Genomic DNA, 18,101 nt, shown 5'->3' with positions numbered 1-18,101 from the left:
CATCTCATTCCAACCCCTGCCATGGGCAGAGACACCTTCCACTATCCCAGAGTGCTCAGAGCCACATCCAGCCTGGCTTTAGACAGTTGCAGGAATATTTTATTTTTCAGGACTGTTCTTCAGATGGAAGATCTCCCATTCCCAGGCTTGACCCTTGAATAAACCCAGGCTTAGGAAAGGGGTTTTTTTGCAAGGACAATTGTTACAAACACTGGGGACAACTGAGAGCAGAGGGCTCAGTGTCCCCTCAGAGCAGAGCTCAAACCCCATGGTCTTACAGCCCCAAAGAATCCACCACCAGCCACCCTGCAGGTAACTCCCTGCCCTGGAAGGCTCCAGGATCTCAAATCCTCTGGCTGGAGAGCTGACACTGCTCAGCTCCCCCTCCCAGCAGAGTGGCAGAGTAGGGTGACAGGACCAAAACCCACCCTCAGCACCATCAGTGCAAACAGGGAAGTGCTTTGTCCCCATGACCCTGTTTTCAACCACAGGCCATTGCATAACAAGCCTTTTAAAAATAAGACTTCTTTTAAAACACCCTTTTTTCTTTTTATTTTACATTATGAGAGGCTAAGTGGAAGCAGCAATTTTTTTTTTTTTGCTGTATTTTGCTTTAAACCAATGAAACTTAATGTTTATAGCAGTCTAGGAGCTGGAAACCCAACTTGAGAAACACTTAATGTTTAGATCTACTTTGTGGTTGGAAAAAACAACTTTTTAAACGCTCCAGCAAGTGGAAACAGCCACCCCTTGTAAACAAATCTTTAGCATTAAGATATTTCTTAGCAGCGGAAAACCTTAAGTGCAGGGAGACGTTTTTGTGAGGCATTTCAAAGTGATCAGAGGCCGCTGGCAGAGCCACGCTCTGTCAGCAGGGACGTCAATGATCGATGCAGATGAAAGAGTTTCCATCCAGGATGCTTGCTGGATGTTTGTTTCCCAGTCCTTTACTGTATTACACACATCACTCACATCCACCTCGGGCTCCACTTCCAGCCCACGTTGCTCCAGTTTCGTGTTTTGGGGTCAGGGAAGTTAAACCAACACAAACAGCAAGGAGTCGGGCAGCAGGATGAGAAATATTGGTTGTTTTCTGCAAGTACAGTAAAATTTCCCAGCCGTGAGATAAAGGCTGCCAGATATTCCAGCAGTGACCTTGGAAAAAATAATACAACAACCTGCTCAGGCCATGTTTTGCCTCCAAAACCTCGTTTCAACCCTAGTCATGTGCTCTGGAGCTGCTGCCCTGCCCGTGGGTTGAAGTTCCCTGAGCTCAGCTGTGTATGGGAAGAATTTTTCCCCAAAGAAACAGTGTGGAAGTCCCATCACCAGACAGTTAAATGCATCAGACTGGCTGCCAGCAGGAAGGATGAACTCAGAGGTCTTTGCCATCCTTTGGGGTGGAAATCTGCTGCCTGGATGGGGCAGGGCCACTTCCTTGGGGAATGCTCCTGTTGGGAGCAGCTGGGATGGGACAGCACCCAGGGCTGCCCTCCTGCTGCCCCACCATGCCCTGGGTCTCCTTCTCCCTAAAGTAGCCAAAAATTGGGAAAAGCTCCCATTGATCTTTTTGCACAGCCACCAGTCACAGAAGTGGCCAAAATCTGGGAAGAGGTTGGTGTTCCCTTCTCCGAAAAGCAGCCAAAAGAGTGGGAAAAGATCCTGTTAAGGTAGGAATCCTTGCACAGCTACCACTCCCAAAAATGGCCAAGAACTGGGAAAAGCTTCTGTTGAGCTGGGAATCTTTGCCTAGCCAGCAGTCGCAAACCAGCCAAAAACTGGGAAGAGATTGGTGTCCTCTTCTCCCAAAAGCAGCCAAAACGTGGGAAAAGCTCCTCTTCCGGTGGAATTTTTGCACAGACAGCACTTCCAAAACTGGCCAAGAACTGGGAAAAGCTCCTGTTGAGGTGGGAAGTTTTGCACAGCCACCACTCATGAAATCAGCTAAAAACTGGGAAAATCTCCCATTGAAGTGAGAATTTTGCACAGCCAGCACTTCCAAAAGTGACCAAAAACTGGGAAGGACCTCTGTGGAGGTGGGAATCTTCGCACATCCACCACTCACAAAATCAGCCAAAAACTGGGAAGAGATTGGTGTCTCCTCCTCCCAAAAGCAGCCAAAAATTGGGAAAAGGCCCTGTTGAGGTGGGAATTTGGCTGAGCCACCACTTCCAAGCATGGGACGAGGTGGGATTTAGGAACTGCAGTCCCAGCACCAAAGGGATGCTGTGGCAGCGAGGTGTCCATGTGTACCTCACCCAAAGGATGTGTCTATGTGTCCCTCACCCGAAACGAGGTGCCTGTGTGTTCCTCACCCAAATGAGGTGTCTGTGTGTCACTCACCCCAAGGAGGTGTCCATGTGTTCGTCACCCAAATGAGGTGTCTGTGTGTCCCTTATTCCAACAAGGTGTCCATGTGTCCCTCACCCCAAGGAGATGTCTGTGTGTCCCTCACCCCAAGGAGGTGTCTGTGTGTCCCTCACTCCAACGAAGTGCCCGTGTGTCCCTCACCCCAAGGAGGTGTCCGTGTGTCCCTCACCCCAAGGAGGTGCCCGGTGCCAGGCGCTGCTGGTGAGGCTGGGAGAGGAGCGGTGTCCAGCGCTCTGCTCCTGCTGCCTCATTTCCTTCGAAACAATTGGAGCTTTGATCCCGTTCTGTGAGCCAGGACCCGCCGCTGTTCTCACTGGGCGCCCTCGGCAGGGCTAAAAAAAACCCCCTGAGGCACCAACAATGAGGAGGAGAAGCCGCTGCCGCTGACTCAGCCCCTGCCCCAGGTTAGGTAATTTCCTTGCATAAATCTCTTTTCAAGGAGGGCTTTAAACAGACCTTAACCAGGACCAGACTTCTCTCCCCTGAATTTGATCCTGAGGAAATACCTGATAATAAACAAATACCTTGCTGGGATCCTCAACCTTGCCAGGAATGACAGTTGATTTAAAAATCACTTTTCTTTTTTTTTTTTTTTTTTCATTTTTCCCCTTTCTGTTTTCTCACTTTATCCTGTTAAAAAAAATAACTCCAAGGAAATTGTAACCATCCAAGGCTAGGAAGGTGTTGCAGAACAAACAAGCCCCAGCAAGGGCAGTATCCGTGGTGGGATCTCATTTCAGGGCTGCATGTCCTCACTTTCCAAACACCTCCACTGCTGCCTCATGTTGGATTTCCATTTGGATTTGGACCAGCATTTGGGCATTTCCAAGATCATTTTAAAGACAACAAGGCTCATCAAGCTGCAGTGATGCATCCTGTGGGAAGCTTGGGTACCTGGGACTACTCCTTGGCTGCCCTTGAGTCTGATTTTCTAAGAAAATACATCTGAAAATCAAACTCAAGGTGTGCAAAGGGTTTTTATCAGCTGGACAGAATCCCTCTGTGATTCCAGTTTGTCTCCCTGAATTCCCCCAGTAATTTCCCATGGAAAAAGGGAAATTTCCTGCCCCAAACCTCTGTCCCAGCTCACTCCTACTCTGGCCAGTTTCAGGGAAGGGTTGAGTTATTGACCCCCATTTTTTGTGTTGTTGCTACAGTTTGTAAATTCTCAGAATATGAGACTAAGTAGACTTGGGATTATCACCATAATGACCCAATAATTTATGGAAAATCTGTTTATAGTTGGTGGCCAGCAGGGAACAGCTGAAAAGAGGAAAATACAAGGTGCAGGGAATGTGGCCGTCATTCCAGTCCTGCTCCATCTGTTCCCAGCTCAATCCCTCGAGCAGGTGAGGAGGGGAATTGCCACAGGTGAGGTCAGTTATCCATAGGCATGTGGATGTGTGGGGTTTTTACATCCCTGAGGAGTTTTCCTGGCTAGAAAAAGCTTCAGGCAAGTTCTTAATCTGTGGCTTTTCCACGAGGTATAAAGATATCAGTGCCTTCTAGTTGCTGCAGTTTTGGGGGTCTTTTAGATTCCTTTTTTTTCTGGTGATAAAAGGTGAAGTTTAATTGTTTTTTATCCATAGTTTAGGGATTTTTTTTAGTAGAGAGAAAATTTTCTGGACCTCATGTGAAAGCTGATGATGTTCATGACCCTCTTGGAAAAGCAGGCTCTTGCAAAAGAGCCTCCACTGGGGAAATGCTTCAGGAACTTGTTCTGGGATACCTGAACTGTGTCATGTGCAGTCGTGTCCATCAGCAAGGCACAACTTACATCACCTGCCAGGAACTCAGCCTTCATCTGCAGATCAGAAAATTGCCTAAATCTGTGATTTAATTGAGTCAAGTGTTCAGTTCTGACTTCCTGTGCTTAACCCTTGGATCACTCCTGGCGTTTCATGTCACAGCCGTGTCCGTGTCAGTGTCTGGGAGATACAGTTTCCTCCAACAAATGGTTTATTATTCTCTATAAGGGATTAACAGAGGTGTTTAAACCCCTGTGGTTGTATCTGCTTTGAGGATTAAGGGGATTTTGGAGCAGTGATATCACTGGGCTTCAATGCAATTTATGTGGTGGTAAAAAGACATGAAACTGGAAGGTGATGTCAGAGTGGTGTTGGGATGGGTGGGGGTGTGGGGTCTGTCTGAATCCTGTCCAGAAGTGATCCCACTATCAGGGAGGAGGAATTGGACTCTCTTTGATTTAAATCAAGCTCCCTTTGTAAATATCCACACCAGGGCCTTGACATTCAGCGGAGTTAGCAAGTTGTTCACACTGGATGGGAGAGGTAAAACCTCCCTGGCACAAACTCTGTTATGTTTCTATCAAAGATCCAGCCTTTATCCTTTGATTTGCCTCTGTCAAAAAAGATAAACCCCACATTTCTCAGATCAGTTTAATTCCCACCAGTATTTATGTATCTAAGAAGTTTCCCTGACAGTACATAAAATTAAAAGAAGAATCATTTAGGAAAAAACATATCAGTAATGTAATCCCTCATTTGGGTCTGTGCCTCAATTACATCTATTTCATTCTGACTTTCTGCCCAGGTTCCAGTGGAAAATTCTTCTTTTTTCCATTTGAAAAAAAACACCCCACTTCTTTCTCTGAAGGCAACCAAACCAGCAGAGCTTTTCTTTCTCTCTCCCTGTTTTATCCAACTCTGACACCACGGTTTTTACTTAATTCCCTTTCTCTCCTAATCTAGTTTTATACCCTCCGGTGGGGACAAAGATGCTCTTAGTGTTGTTTTAAGTTGATCGCAGCCAATTCCAGATTTTTTTTTTTCCCCCTTTCTTTGTTCACCAAAGCTCTGGGCTCAAACGTGCTGGTTTAGGAGTTGTTTGCAGTCATGGCCAGGTCTTTCCATCCTAAATTAATGTTGAGTTCAAAATGAAGTTTGTGCTTTTGAGTTTTGCCTCTTAGATGTGACAGCACAACTCTCAACAATTACTTTGCTCCCTGAGCAAGGAAACACCCAGGTTTAAAAGAACAACCACTTGCATTTCTTCTTTAATGCTTCCAAAACAAAAGAAAAAAAAAGCCGTGTTTGGATTGATTACTGTGGATGTCTCCCATAATCATTAAAAGCAGTTTGAAAGCCAAGAAAGCTCTAAGTAATTGCTGCAGGGCTGCCAGGTCTTGTCTGTGCTGAGTGAGAGGAGAGCTCGGGGTGCCTGCACTGGGTGATCTGAGCAGAGCTCGGGGGTGCTGCGAGGAAAAGCTCCACCACACCCTTTCATCCCCTCCAAAACAAACATGAAAGCAAGAAGAAGTGGATAGCTCTGCTATTGCTTTTCATTGTGCCTTTTTGAAGATGTGATATACGAAGATTTCCTGTAATTACACGCAATAGCTGGAGGGGAAACAGCAGGGGAAGACAGCAAATGAAAGTCAGAAAAATTAATTCATTTAAATCTGTCACTAAGGCCTGCATGAGCCAACCTGTAAATAACTCCACAGCTGAAGGAACTTTGTTTGCATAACTCAGCTCAAACCCCACAAAGCTGAGGGACCGAGGACTTTTCCCTTCACTCCTTGCACACGAAATGCTGTTTGAGCCACTAATATTCTGCAAAGCTTCCTCTGCACAGAGCTGAGGAGATGAAACAGCTCTCTGTGCCAGCCTAAGATTAGCACCAGAGAGATTTGGGCTCTCAAGTGCCTCATCCCCTCACAACAGGGTTCCTAAACCACACCCAGAAAACACAGGAGCCACAGGGATGGGGAGGCATCTTTATTAGGGTTGATTCAACTTTGTAGAATGAATTGTTTTATTGACGCTTCAGCAAAACATACAGAAGCAATGGATACAAATGCAACTCCAGATACAAATGCAACTCCAGATACAAATGCAACTGCAGAAACAATCCATATACACACCAGTAAAAGTCGAGACAGAGCATCCATTTACATCCAGAGCAATACATGGAAGTGCAAATACAGACCAGTACAGGGCATTACAAGCCAAATACAGGTGAACACAATGTCATTTTTGGCTGCTGAGCACCAGTTAATGACATCAGTGGTTCCTGGGACATTTCACAAAGCCAAGCAGAGCACCTTTGGTTCAGGAGATGAATCAGCACTCCCTCCTCCCTCCCAGCACCTCCACCTCAATCATCCCACCAGGATGGCTGGAGGAGGCTGTTCAGGAGCTGGTGGACCTCGAACTTTGCCACAACCATCTGCAGATGGCAGAGAATGGGAGTGGGAGAGAGGCAAAGTGGCTCCCTGGTAGCCACAGTGACCGTGTGGAGTGTTGGGGGTGGCAGTGCCACCATGGCTGGGCTGGGGACACCCCATGGGCCACGTGCCACCTTTGTGAGGTCAGGGTGTTGGTGCTCCTGGTGGGAAAGGGTGGGGAGAGCTCAGCAGGAGCAGATCCAGAGCCCTGTGCCACTGCTGGGCAGGGCAGCGGGTGTCACTCCTCTGCCACCATGGGCTATGCAGAGGGGTGGGCACCTCCAGAGGCTGCTGCCTGTCGTAGTTGAGACAGTCACAAGACAAAGCAACACACTCCATTTTCAGAAGGCGCAGACCTGCTTTTATTCTAGCATGCATGCTTTTTATGCATTCTTACAAAGCTCATACATTTTGCTCATTGGTCACCAGAGACAAACAAAGTGCTCATTGGAACAGGCAGGTGCAGGTTTCTCTTATTTCTCCTTTCTTTCTCCCTTGGTTTCTGTGTCAATTACCTTGGTAGGAAATTCTTCCAGGGTTAAACACAGATCCTCTTATCAAACTCCTCTCTGGCTCACAGAAGTGGCTGCAAAACCTCTTCCACAGCTGCCACCCACCCTGATGAGCTGTTGGATGGCTCCTCTCAATCCCATCTCTGCTCTGCATGGGCTGCAGCCCCAGGCACAGGATCAGCCCGTGGACAAACACAGGAGCTCCCTGAGGAGCAGAGCCCCTCCTGTCCCTGTGGCATGTGGCTCCTGCAGGCTCTCCAGCACCTTCTGATCATCACACAGCTGGTGCTGGATGCCTTCAGAAGGTGGGAACACAATGACAACAGGGGACATCAGCTGGTGATCCCTGTGGGTCCCTTCCTGCCCAGGATATTCCATGGTTGGGGCATCCACCGGAGCAAAGAGGTGACTTTTGGGTCAAAGAAAATGCAACCCAGAGAACAGGAGGCATGGGAGGACAGAAGGGCAATGTCACTGATTTTTGATAACCACTTTGAAGGGCTCCAGCATCCATTGCTGTTTCACAGCAGGATTTCAAAAAATCCTCACAGGAAGTTTAGGTACAGGAGGAACAGCCAGAGCCAATTTCTCTGGTATTTATCCCATGGAAAAGGCTGCTAATGCCTCATATCCTGGGAGCCTGAGCTGATCCCAGCTGGCCCAGCTTGTCTGGAGGCGTTTCTGCAAGCCTGACCTATTAATTTTTATTTATTGTTATTTCACCACAAATCCATCCCTGTCTCCTGCGAGAAGGAGGCATTTGGGCAGCCAGCACACAGGGAATGGAGAAATTCCATGGCATCTGTTTTCAGATGGGCCAGGCAGAGGTTCTTTGCTGTCAGCTTTCACTTTATTAGGTATCACCAGGAAAAATAACTTAGAAATTATAATTCAACTAAGAAATTATAATTCAACTGAAGCTCAGCCCACCAGCAGCAAAATTTCAAATATCCAGATTCTCCTGTAGATTTAGAAAAAGAAGTTAAAGGCCCTGTTTCCTTTAGTGAACATTTTAAAATCTCTAAATCTCTTGGATTTTTAATTCCAGAATAACACCTGAAGTACAGGGACAATTCTCTATTTTAATCTCAACAGTTCCAAGCACAGATTTGTTCTGGGAAAATCTGAGAGGCTGCCTCAGGCTCAGATAAGTGATGGGGAGTTGGCAACTTTGTCCTGCTAAATTCATCCTCCAAACTCAACCCAGCCATGGAGACCCCATAAATTTTGATGGGGCTGATGAGAACCAGGGGATGTTTCATAGCAAGAGGAATTCTGACTCCAACACTTCACCTCCAGGAGACAAAGAGCAGTGTCCTAAGAATAGTCCCAAAATTTTCCATCATTTAAGGATCATGTCAGCTCTGCTCAAATAGGAATAAACTTTTTAGGGTTTTTGGGGTTTTTTTGTGTCCTAAATATGTTTGACCAAATATATGTTGACAACAGCAGTGCTGCACTCACTGCAAGATTATTTCTGCTGATAAAACTCTAAAATCTTCCCCACATAAAATCTTCTGCAAGTTTGACTTCTAATGGAAAAAAAAAAGCCAGCATATTCCTAAATTTATTAAGAGATTCCTGAGTTTCTGACTGGCTTTTTGCAGGGTTAAAGGTTGATCAATATTTTAGACAACCTAAAGCCCATTTCATCTTGAGTGTGTTTGGAATGACGAGTTCCAGAGTTAATGTGGGGTGAGGGTGAAGCTGGAAAGCTGCAAGTGAAGTTCAGCTTGTTATTAGAGGGCTGAAAATATATGGAGGGAAAATCTATCATCTTCATTTTCCACATGATTTCAAAGAAAAAGAAAAAGAAACCACTTAGAGTTAAAGCTCTGAAAAAAAGATCACCTCTAATTCCAGAAGTTATGGGCCTATAAATCAGTCAAATAATACAGACCTGGCCACCAGAAAAATACATCTTTGAGCAGCAATAACTGAGAAGGGAGATTCTCTTATTTGAGGGTTGTTCATAATTCACTCTAATTGGTGGGAAAGTGAGAGCTGAGACAACTTCATTCATTCACAATTGCTGATGCTATTATTTCAGAATAAAAATAGTGGCTTTGATGAAAACCATCTGGTGTCAACAGGAGCCATCACTGGTCAAGCACTAGCTTGGGGCAGGGGGATGGTGTTTGGAACTGAAAGCTTGGGGTGTTCCAGCTCAGGTGTAAATCCCATTTTTAATAAGAATTGTGGTGTGAAGAGTCTCTTCAAGCGGCTTTGCCTGATTTTTGTGTTTTTACAGAGTTTTGAGGCCTTGGTCATGATACATTTTTGTGCTGTGGGTGACCAGGAGACAGGGCTGTGAGGAGGAGCTCCTGAAACTCCATGTGGAAATAAAGTCTTCCCAGCTGGAGTATCTTGAGCTGGATGATGAGTTTTAGAAGGGGATTTCAGCAGGGCTGGCAGGAGGGTGGCACTTTGTTAACCACTCCAGGGTCTGCTCAGCCTCCAGGATCCAGAGGAAAAAAAAGCCAGAGCTCCTTTCTCTGTGCTCTGAATGTCTCTGGAGAGCAGTGTGGGACATTCTCTGGGACTGACTGTGAGATCACAAGTTTTAAAAAGCCCTTTTTCAGAGGTTCCTGGGCTGCAGCACTCACCTGATTCTCCTCAAAAGTTCAGATCAAACCTCTCCCAAATCAAATCTTTCCCCGAGCATCCACCGGGCCTTGGAGGGGAGGGGGCTGCTCATTGACACTTTGGGTTTTCATCCACAGCCAAAGCAGGAAAAAAAGGGAACAAAACATATTAAAAAAAAAAAAAAATCCTTGCACGTGGTTTTTGTGGGAGCAGCTGGAGCCTGGGGGAGCCCATCCCAGTGGGATCCCAGTTGTGACTGGGAGCACTGAGGTCCTGGCGTGGGTGTGGGGTGTTTGTGTGAGCTCAGACCCTGCTCCCCAGCCCTGGGGGCCTGTCTGTCAGCACTGCCGTCCCATGTGTGTCCCCACATCAAAGCCCTGATGCCTTCCTACTCAGGGAAAACTAATTTCTCACTGCATGCTCTTTATTTTAGCATGTTTTTGGTGTTTGAATGACTCCTTTTCTACTTGGAGAAAGCCTGAGGGGGCTGGTTTGTCTTATCAGGAAATGAGAATGAATTTACTCGGGTGCTGTCTCATCACTGGTTCATTTTCACTCCACGGTGCCCCAGAGCAAGGGCTGAGGCTGCTGATGGAGCTGGGACAAAGCTGCTGCTCTGGGAAAGGTTCTGCTGAACTCTGCGGGGATAGAGGGACTTGTAAGGGGGTTGTTGTTGCTAGAAATGGACTCATTTTAGACAAAAAGTAGCAAAGAGTCCCAGATTTAAATATCCCAAATCAGATTGTGCTTTTAAAAAGTTTGTTCACACTCTCCTTCCCTGGCCTTTTGGAGAGATGAGGCTGGGCTGTTTGAGTGGCTGAAATTTTCAGTGGCTGCCTCACAGAATGCCTGGAGATCCCCACGGAGAGCCTTTAGGACTCTTCCCTGCTTGTGGATCCTCATGGATTTACAAACTGTTCCTGATTCATTAGACATTAGCAGTGCCAAAAGAGATCCCCAAAGTTATGGAATCATGGACTGGTTTGGGTTGGAAGGGACCATAAAGCCCATCTCATTTCACCCCTGCCATAGCAGGGACACCTTCCACCATCCCAAGCTCCTCCAAGCCCTGGCCTTGGACACTTGCAGGGATCAGGGACCCCCAAACGTGGCCCCCCTACAGATTTTAGACTGAAAACTGAAGTTACAGCAACACCAGCCCTTACTGAGCAGCAGGAGGAAACCTACAAAGTCCAGCTTTATCCAGTTTTATTTTCCTTTGGGCTCAGGTGTGCAGGCTCCCCGTGTTCCTGAGCATCACTGCCTGTCCCCAGTGATGTCACAGAGAGTGACAACAGCCAGCCCTGCACTGCCAGGGCTCTCCAACGTGGGTAAACTCAGCACCAGCTTAGTCACAGACACTAGAGCAGCCTTTCAGAAGGATTCCATTTCGTGTTCAGGAGTGAATCACAGCAGAGATAATATCCGAAGCAATTTCAGCTGGAAGGGCAGCAATGAGTGGCCATGGGCAGGGACAGACAGAAACACTTCCCCTGCTCCGCAGCTCTGCATCAGTGTTTGCTGGGTTATTTGCACAAATATGTGCAAATTTTGGTTTATTCCAAAGGGAAAGGCAGCAGCCACCCTTGGGGACAGGACTGGAGCCTCAACATGAGGGGTCTCAGGCAGAGGGGCAGGGTGGCTTCATCCAGCTCTCCATGTGCCTGAAGACATTCCATTCACAGGGAACACTGGGAATGCTGCAGTTCTTAACTTGCACATTTGTTCTTTTCTTATAAGGACTCAGAAAAATGGCTCCTCAACCATTCATCCCTCTCCATCCAGGGATAAAGCTGTAGGGGGTTTTTGGTGTACACCCACAGACCCCTGACCTGGTATCAGTTACTAAATCTGCAGGACCATCAACTTCTGGAGTTAAAAATGCAGGAAATTTGAAAGTTGCCAAATCTGTCCAAGTTTAATTCAGTTTTTTCCCGTGCACTATAGTGATAAGGACCTTAAAGAGCAGCCTGAAATCTTCCAGCTTGAGATAGAGGCTCTGCCATAAGACTTTAGAGAAAGATGGGAAAAAAAGGAGGGAAAAAAGTGAGAATGAGCCAGGGGATGAGGGAGTTAAGGGACCTGCAGCTTGAGCTGCTCTCGAGGGAGACAGGAAAGCTGCAGAGATTTGGCAATGAGCACAGATCCCAAAAATTAGCTCATAGTACATAATTATCCTCCAAGCTGCTCCTGGTGCCAACATCTTAATATCTGTGATTGTTGTGTTTTGAAGTCATGTCGGAAACCCAGAGTTTCAATCAATTGCATTCCCATGCCCAGGAGCTCCATGTCACTGCCCGTTCCACAATAAAACCTACCTGGCATTGTGTAGGGAATGAGTAACAATTCCTGTGCTGAAAGGGAAGAGGGAGAAACACCAAGAACTCTCTCAGGCGCTGAAGTCACCGGGAGCTGGCGGGGCTGGCACAGCTCAGAGCCCATGAGTCAGTCCCTTGGCTCCTCTGCCAGCCTCGTCCTGCCACTGCCACCCCACGGCCTCCCACGGCCACTCTGAGCGCTGCCCAGCCCCTAAACTGCTCCAGAAATGTCCACAGGGTTTGTGTGGAGCTGCTCAACTCCTAAATTCTTCAAAAATGTGTCCATAGGTTTGTATGGAGCTGCTCAATTCCTAAATTCTTCAAAAATGTGTCCATAGGTTTGTATGGAGCTGCTCACCTCCTAAATTCTTCAAAAATGTGTCCACAGGGTTTGTGTGAAGCTGCTCAATTCCTAAATTCCTCAAAAGTGTCCACAGGGTTTGTGTGAAGATGCTCAACTCCTAAATTCCTCAAAAGTGTCCACAGGGTTTGTGTGAAACTGCTCAACTCCTAAACTGCTCCAAAAAGGATCTGTGGGGTTTGTGTGGAGCTACAAACCTGTTAATGACCCCAAAAGTGTCTGTGGGGTTTGTGTGGAGCTTCCCAACTCCTAAAGTGCTCCAAAAAGTGTCTGTGGCATTTGTTGACTTGCAGCTTCCCACCAGGAGTGCACACACCTCCTCTAAGTCCCTTTTCCAGTGCTCATTGGAGCCATTTGTTCCTAAAAGGTTTGTAGCACAGATCCCCTCCAAACCCCAGGATTCCAACCAGCAGAGGGTACAGGCAGCCACTGCCACGCACTGCAATGCCCAAGGCCATAAAAAGAGGTTTTAGGGCAAAAAAAAAAGTGCAGGAGGGATTAATCCCCCTGTGATGGCATTGGGAGCAAACACTGGCTCATCCCAGCTTTCCTCCAGGCCCCTGCATGCAACAACCACAAACGAACAGAGCAAGTTTGGTGGCAAAATAAAAGGGAATTTTTCCATGGCACTGAGCTGGAGGTTAAAGACATTTTGCCTGCAGAGAGGTGCTGGTGACACCAAGAGCTCCCTGAGAGCCCTGGTGGGGCTGGGGCTCTGTTGAGGTCCCTCCAAGCCCCAGAGCCTCCAGGCAGCGTGGTGGCAGCTGAGCGTGTGGTCATTAATGGCAGGACATGCCTTGGGATTGAGGATTTCTTATTTTTTGTGAAGTTCCTGTTTACAGGTTGACTGGATTTCCCCAGTGTTTGAACTCCTTCCTCGTGCCTTCCCTCCGCTGCTGCTGGCACTGAGGGAGAATTCAAAAGCTTCCTCTGAGCAAATCTCTTTATTTAAACGAGCTGCTGCTGTGCCCTGCAGGCACAAACCCGACAATAAATGTCATTTTGTTGAAGGGAGGATGCAGAAAATGACAATAAATGTCATTTTGTTGAAGGGAGGATGCAGGAAAAGACCTCTGGAGGCTGGGGTCTTCTCCTGCTGCAGCAGGGCAAAATTGCTGTGCAGAACAAGAATTTGGAGACATGATTTCTTTTTCCACAAGAGAAGGAGGCTGAGCATGAGTGAGAATCTGGCTCCAGCTCCTGGTACTGCACACTCGACCTCAGACCTCCCAAAAATTCCCCAAAACTCCCCCACCCCAAACTCTTGTGAGCAGTGTAGGGAGGGAGGAGGTGGCAGCTCTGGGTTTTGTTGGGTTTTTTTGTTGGTTTTTTTTTTTTTTTTTTCTTTTCCTGCATTTAATTAGAGCCAAATCTCCAAACAGGACATTTTTTGGATCAGACCTGAAGTGTTTATTTCGCTGACCAAAACCTGGACCGGCTGTCCGTGGTATGTGTGGCATCTCACTTATTTACTCACGGAGTAAATCTGTTGATATTCCAACAGATACCGCCACAGAAGCGGGAAGTCACGATGTTCTGCAAGCTAATTAATCAATCCCTTTGCTCTGTTAGCATCCTTGAAGGAATTCTGAGGCAGCCCCAAAGCTCTGATCTTCCACAAGAATCTTCCACTAATCTTCGCCAAACCTCCCCAGCCCCAAACTCTTGTGGGCAGTGGAGGGAGGGAGGAGGTGGCAGTTCTGGGGTGGGTTTTTTGGGTTTTTTTTTGGTTTGTTTTTTTTTTTTTTTGTTTTGTTTTGTTCTGTTTTGTTTTTGTTTTTGTTTTTGTTTTTCCTGCATTTAATTAGAGCACAGCCAAATCTCCAAAGAGGACATTTTTTAATTATATTTACATTGCTCCATTAACTAATTACTCATGGTTTGGGGGTTCAGGGAGGTCCTGTAGCTCCTGCACCTGCCCCAGGCACTGCTCTGAGCAGGGCAGGGAGGGTTTCTGGGGTGGAAAAGGGTTTCTGAGGTGGGAAAGGGTTTCTGGGGTGGAAAGGTCTATTCTGTGCTTGTTGCACTTGTCACTTGGGTTTGAAGCAGTTTGAAGGTGGCTGGATGAGCTTGGGAAGTTGAAGAGGTTCAGCAGTGAGGAGGAGAAAACAGTTTGAGTAAATGGTGATGCCTCAGGATTTCAGCTGTGATATTTTTCATGTATTTGTAACCCTGCAATTTTTCAGGAGGAGAAAACAGTTTGAGTAAATGGTGATGCCTCAGGATTTCAGCTGTGGTATTTTTCATGTAATTGTAACACTGCAATTTTTCAATGTATAACTTTAAACTCGCTGTACAGTGTGAGCTGCTGCTTTCCCATTTTGGGCAGACACAACAATTCCTCTCCAGGCCTGGCAATCAAGGACACCTCACTGCCTCAGGCCTGAGAGATGGAAACAAAAGTGAGTTGGGGGAGAAAACTTGGGGTAAATGACTTCATTAGCTGAAGCTGTAATTGGAAGATGAACCCCCAACATGCAAATGGACCAAAAAAGTGTCAAAACCTGTGACCCCTTGTCCATTTTGGGTGGGCTTTGTCTGCTCTAAATGTACCTGAAGGCCCTTCAACAAATAGAACTGCTTTTTATTCCCTTAATTTTGTCTGGCTTCAGTCCCAAAAAGGCATCAATGGAGCCTTGAAAAAATCCTTTATGCCAAATCCTTTATAAAACTCTTATGTGGGAGGGTGGCAGGTAGGGCTGGCTGGGTGCTGTGCAGGCCAGGAAGGCAAGGCAGGGCACTTTGTGGGGAGCTTTGCTGGCTTTGCCGTGTCCACAGGATCACAGCATTGTCTCACCCCGTGCAGAAAGCCACCAGCCTGAGCTGCCTGTCCCAGCACCCCATGAGAGGGTGGATTTGGGGTGAAGCCCAGCTGTGCCCCAGTGCTCGGGGCCTGGCTGATCCCTGGCAGCAGAGCTGCTCTGAGGCCACGCTGTGCCCTGCCTGCACAGGGGGACAAGCAGCCTGTCCCCACAGCCCCTGGTGGCCCTTCCAGTGTCACAGGGTGGGACAGGCCCTCACTATCACATCCAAAAATATCCTACAGACCTCCAGAGCCTCGGTGACTTCACAGGAGCCACCACAACGCCCGGGGTCTAAATCCTTGCCTCTCAAAAGCTCTGTCCTTCACAAATGAACACGCTTTTGTTTGCTCCATGCATTTCCAAGAACCGTTTCTGTTCAATGGAGGGTTGAGTGGTGCTTCAGTTTATTTTTACTGAGTGGCTCCAAGCCCTGGAGTGGCTCAAGCCTGTTGTGTGTTTGTCCTTCCTCGATGCCATCGGGGCAGCAGATGCTTTGCAAAGAGCTTTAAAGACTTTTATCCGCTGCCACAGAGGAGTTTGAAAGCTGCAGAGGCCAGGCAGGGCTTGAAGAACATCCTGTGCCATTGTATCCCCTTTATCTTTTCCTGGGGTTCATCTTTATACCCACTGCTTCCCCCAGTTCAAGTTGTTTGAACTTTGGCTGTGAAGAGCAAAGCCAGGGCAGTGGGAGGGCAGAGCTCAGGGCCAGCTTTTATATTTTTCATCTATTTGTAATCCTGCAATTCTTCAGTGTGCAACTCTAAACTCCATGTACAGTGTGAGCTGCTGCTTTCCCGTTTTGGGCAGACACAACAATTCCTCTCCAGGCCTGGCAGTCAAGGGCCCCTCACTGCCTCAGGCCTGAGAGATGGAAACAAAAGTGAGTTGGGGGGGAAAACTTGGGGTAAATTACTTCATTAGCTCCAGTCACCCTCTGGGAAGTGTCCAGGTTGTCACAGTACTGTCCCCCAGCTGTGCCCTGGCTGTTTCCTCTCTGGCTGCCCAGCACCCTCATGGCCTCTGGAAAAGGGGCTTCTCTAGGGGGGAAAGGTGGTACAGAGATCCTTGAAAGAAGGGGGACTTTTAATCCCAGAGAAAATAAAATCCATCCAGTTGTGTGTCACTCTTTTCCTCCCCTTCTCCTCTCTTGTCCCTCCCCAATTATTTTCTGTCTGATGACTTCACAGGGAAGGCCCTGATGAGTTTTATTTGTCACTCCCAGACCTTTATTGACGGCAGGACTGGTGGATTAATGAACAGCACTGGTGAGTCCAGGCTCCACAAGATCTCATCAGTTTGCTGTTTCCCAGCAGATTTATCCCATTGATTCGTGTTTGCCTGGGGACAGGGAGAGCTGGGCCAGACCCCAGAGCCATGTGGGAATGGGAGGTGCTGGTTTCACTGGGACAGACAGAGGACAGCTATGCCCAGGGATGTTCCAGCAGCTGGGCTTGGGGTCCTGGAGGAAATGGAGCTGTTTGGAGGAAAATCCACATGGGATAAGCAGCTTTCCCTGGTGAACGGAAGAGTTAATCCAGCACTGACATCCCTGCTCCTGTAAAGCAGCTCTGGGTGCTGCAGATTGTTGGGAGCCTCCTTCAGTGACAGCAAAGTCCAGTGAGTGAATGAATGAATGAATGAATGAATGAATGAATGAATATAGCTTTTTTATTTGCTGTGTGTGCCCGTGGGCTTGCTTAGATAACACCCACATTTTCAGTTATATTCCTCATCCACACAATGAAACTTTAAGCCAGGCTTGGTGGAACTGCTCCGTCCAGGACAGGGATGTCTGAGGTTTGCTCTTTTTTAATTCCCTGAAGTGAAACCAAGTTATTTGGTCTATTATTTATTTTGGTTTATTATTGATTCTGTTATTTGGTTTTGGGTATCTGTCCATCCTGGTCAAGATGCCCCTCTGGAGATGGAGCCCAGCCCCTGGTGAGATGTTTGCAACTCCGAGTCAGCAGGGAAGCACCCAAAAAGCTGAATTTGCAGCCATTAAAAGGCCATGGGGAATCTTCAAAACAGGAAAAACAAAAGAAAAAAAAAGGGAAAAAAGTGGGCACTAAACTGGAGCAAAGCCTGGCTTAGGTCTGAGGAGCCAGGAGCTCCTGCCCAGCACCACCGTGCAGATGGGAACAGTGCAGAATTTTTTTCCTGCTAAGGGCCATGTGAAAAGCTTGATTTTTATTCTGCCAAAGACAGGATGGGAATCCTCTTATGAGGATTAAACGTTCAGGGAAAATAAGATAGTTCTTTTCTAAGAAAAGCTGTGCACTTGGCTTGTAATGCAGGTAATTAGCTATAAAACACCAGGCAGCTAATTCCACTGCCTGGGTGAGGAGCAGACAGAGGCAAATTTGGTGAATTTGCTGTGATTTGAGTTCAATCTCTCATACCTAACTCTTGATTAAGTTCGATTTTCCTGATAGGATTATCAGTTTAGCCCTTTATTCTGCTCCTGTACAATCTTTCCCAAACTGCTCAGCTCCTGATCCTGTGCATCACTTGCTGGTCAGCACAGAACATACTTTTGGCCAGAGGCCAATGCCTTTTCCCAATGACATGGGGGAAATTTGGATTTCACCTCGATTACAGAATCTCTGATTCGTTGCATAATGGAGATTTGATCCTCTCCTGGAGTCAGCTGAGCAATTTCCAAGGGATTACAGCTGGATCCCCCACTTCTTTGATTCTGCTTCCAAGACAGAGTGGACTTTTATGGGGTATAAAATCCAAACACCAGCTCTATCCTTTGGATTTTGCTGCACAATCCTTCCTGTGTGTCGGTGGAAGTGCTCTGCGAGGGGTGTGGAGCCTGTGGTGCCTTTTTGGGGATGGTAAAACCATGGTGAAGGGAGGTGACACAGTGCCCTGAAAACCAAGAGACAAGGCCCAGCAGAGCGTGGTGGCTCCTGTGAACGCTGCCCCACTTCGCTTCCTGCAGACATCACCTCC

This window comes from Onychostruthus taczanowskii, unplaced genomic scaffold (assembly GCF_017590055.1).
Source record: "Onychostruthus taczanowskii isolate IOZ18803 unplaced genomic scaffold, ASM1759005v1 scaffold30, whole genome shotgun sequence".
Lineage (NCBI taxonomy): Eukaryota > Metazoa > Chordata > Aves > Passeriformes > Passeridae > Onychostruthus > Onychostruthus taczanowskii.
Note: the sequence above shows the minus strand (reverse complement) of the source record.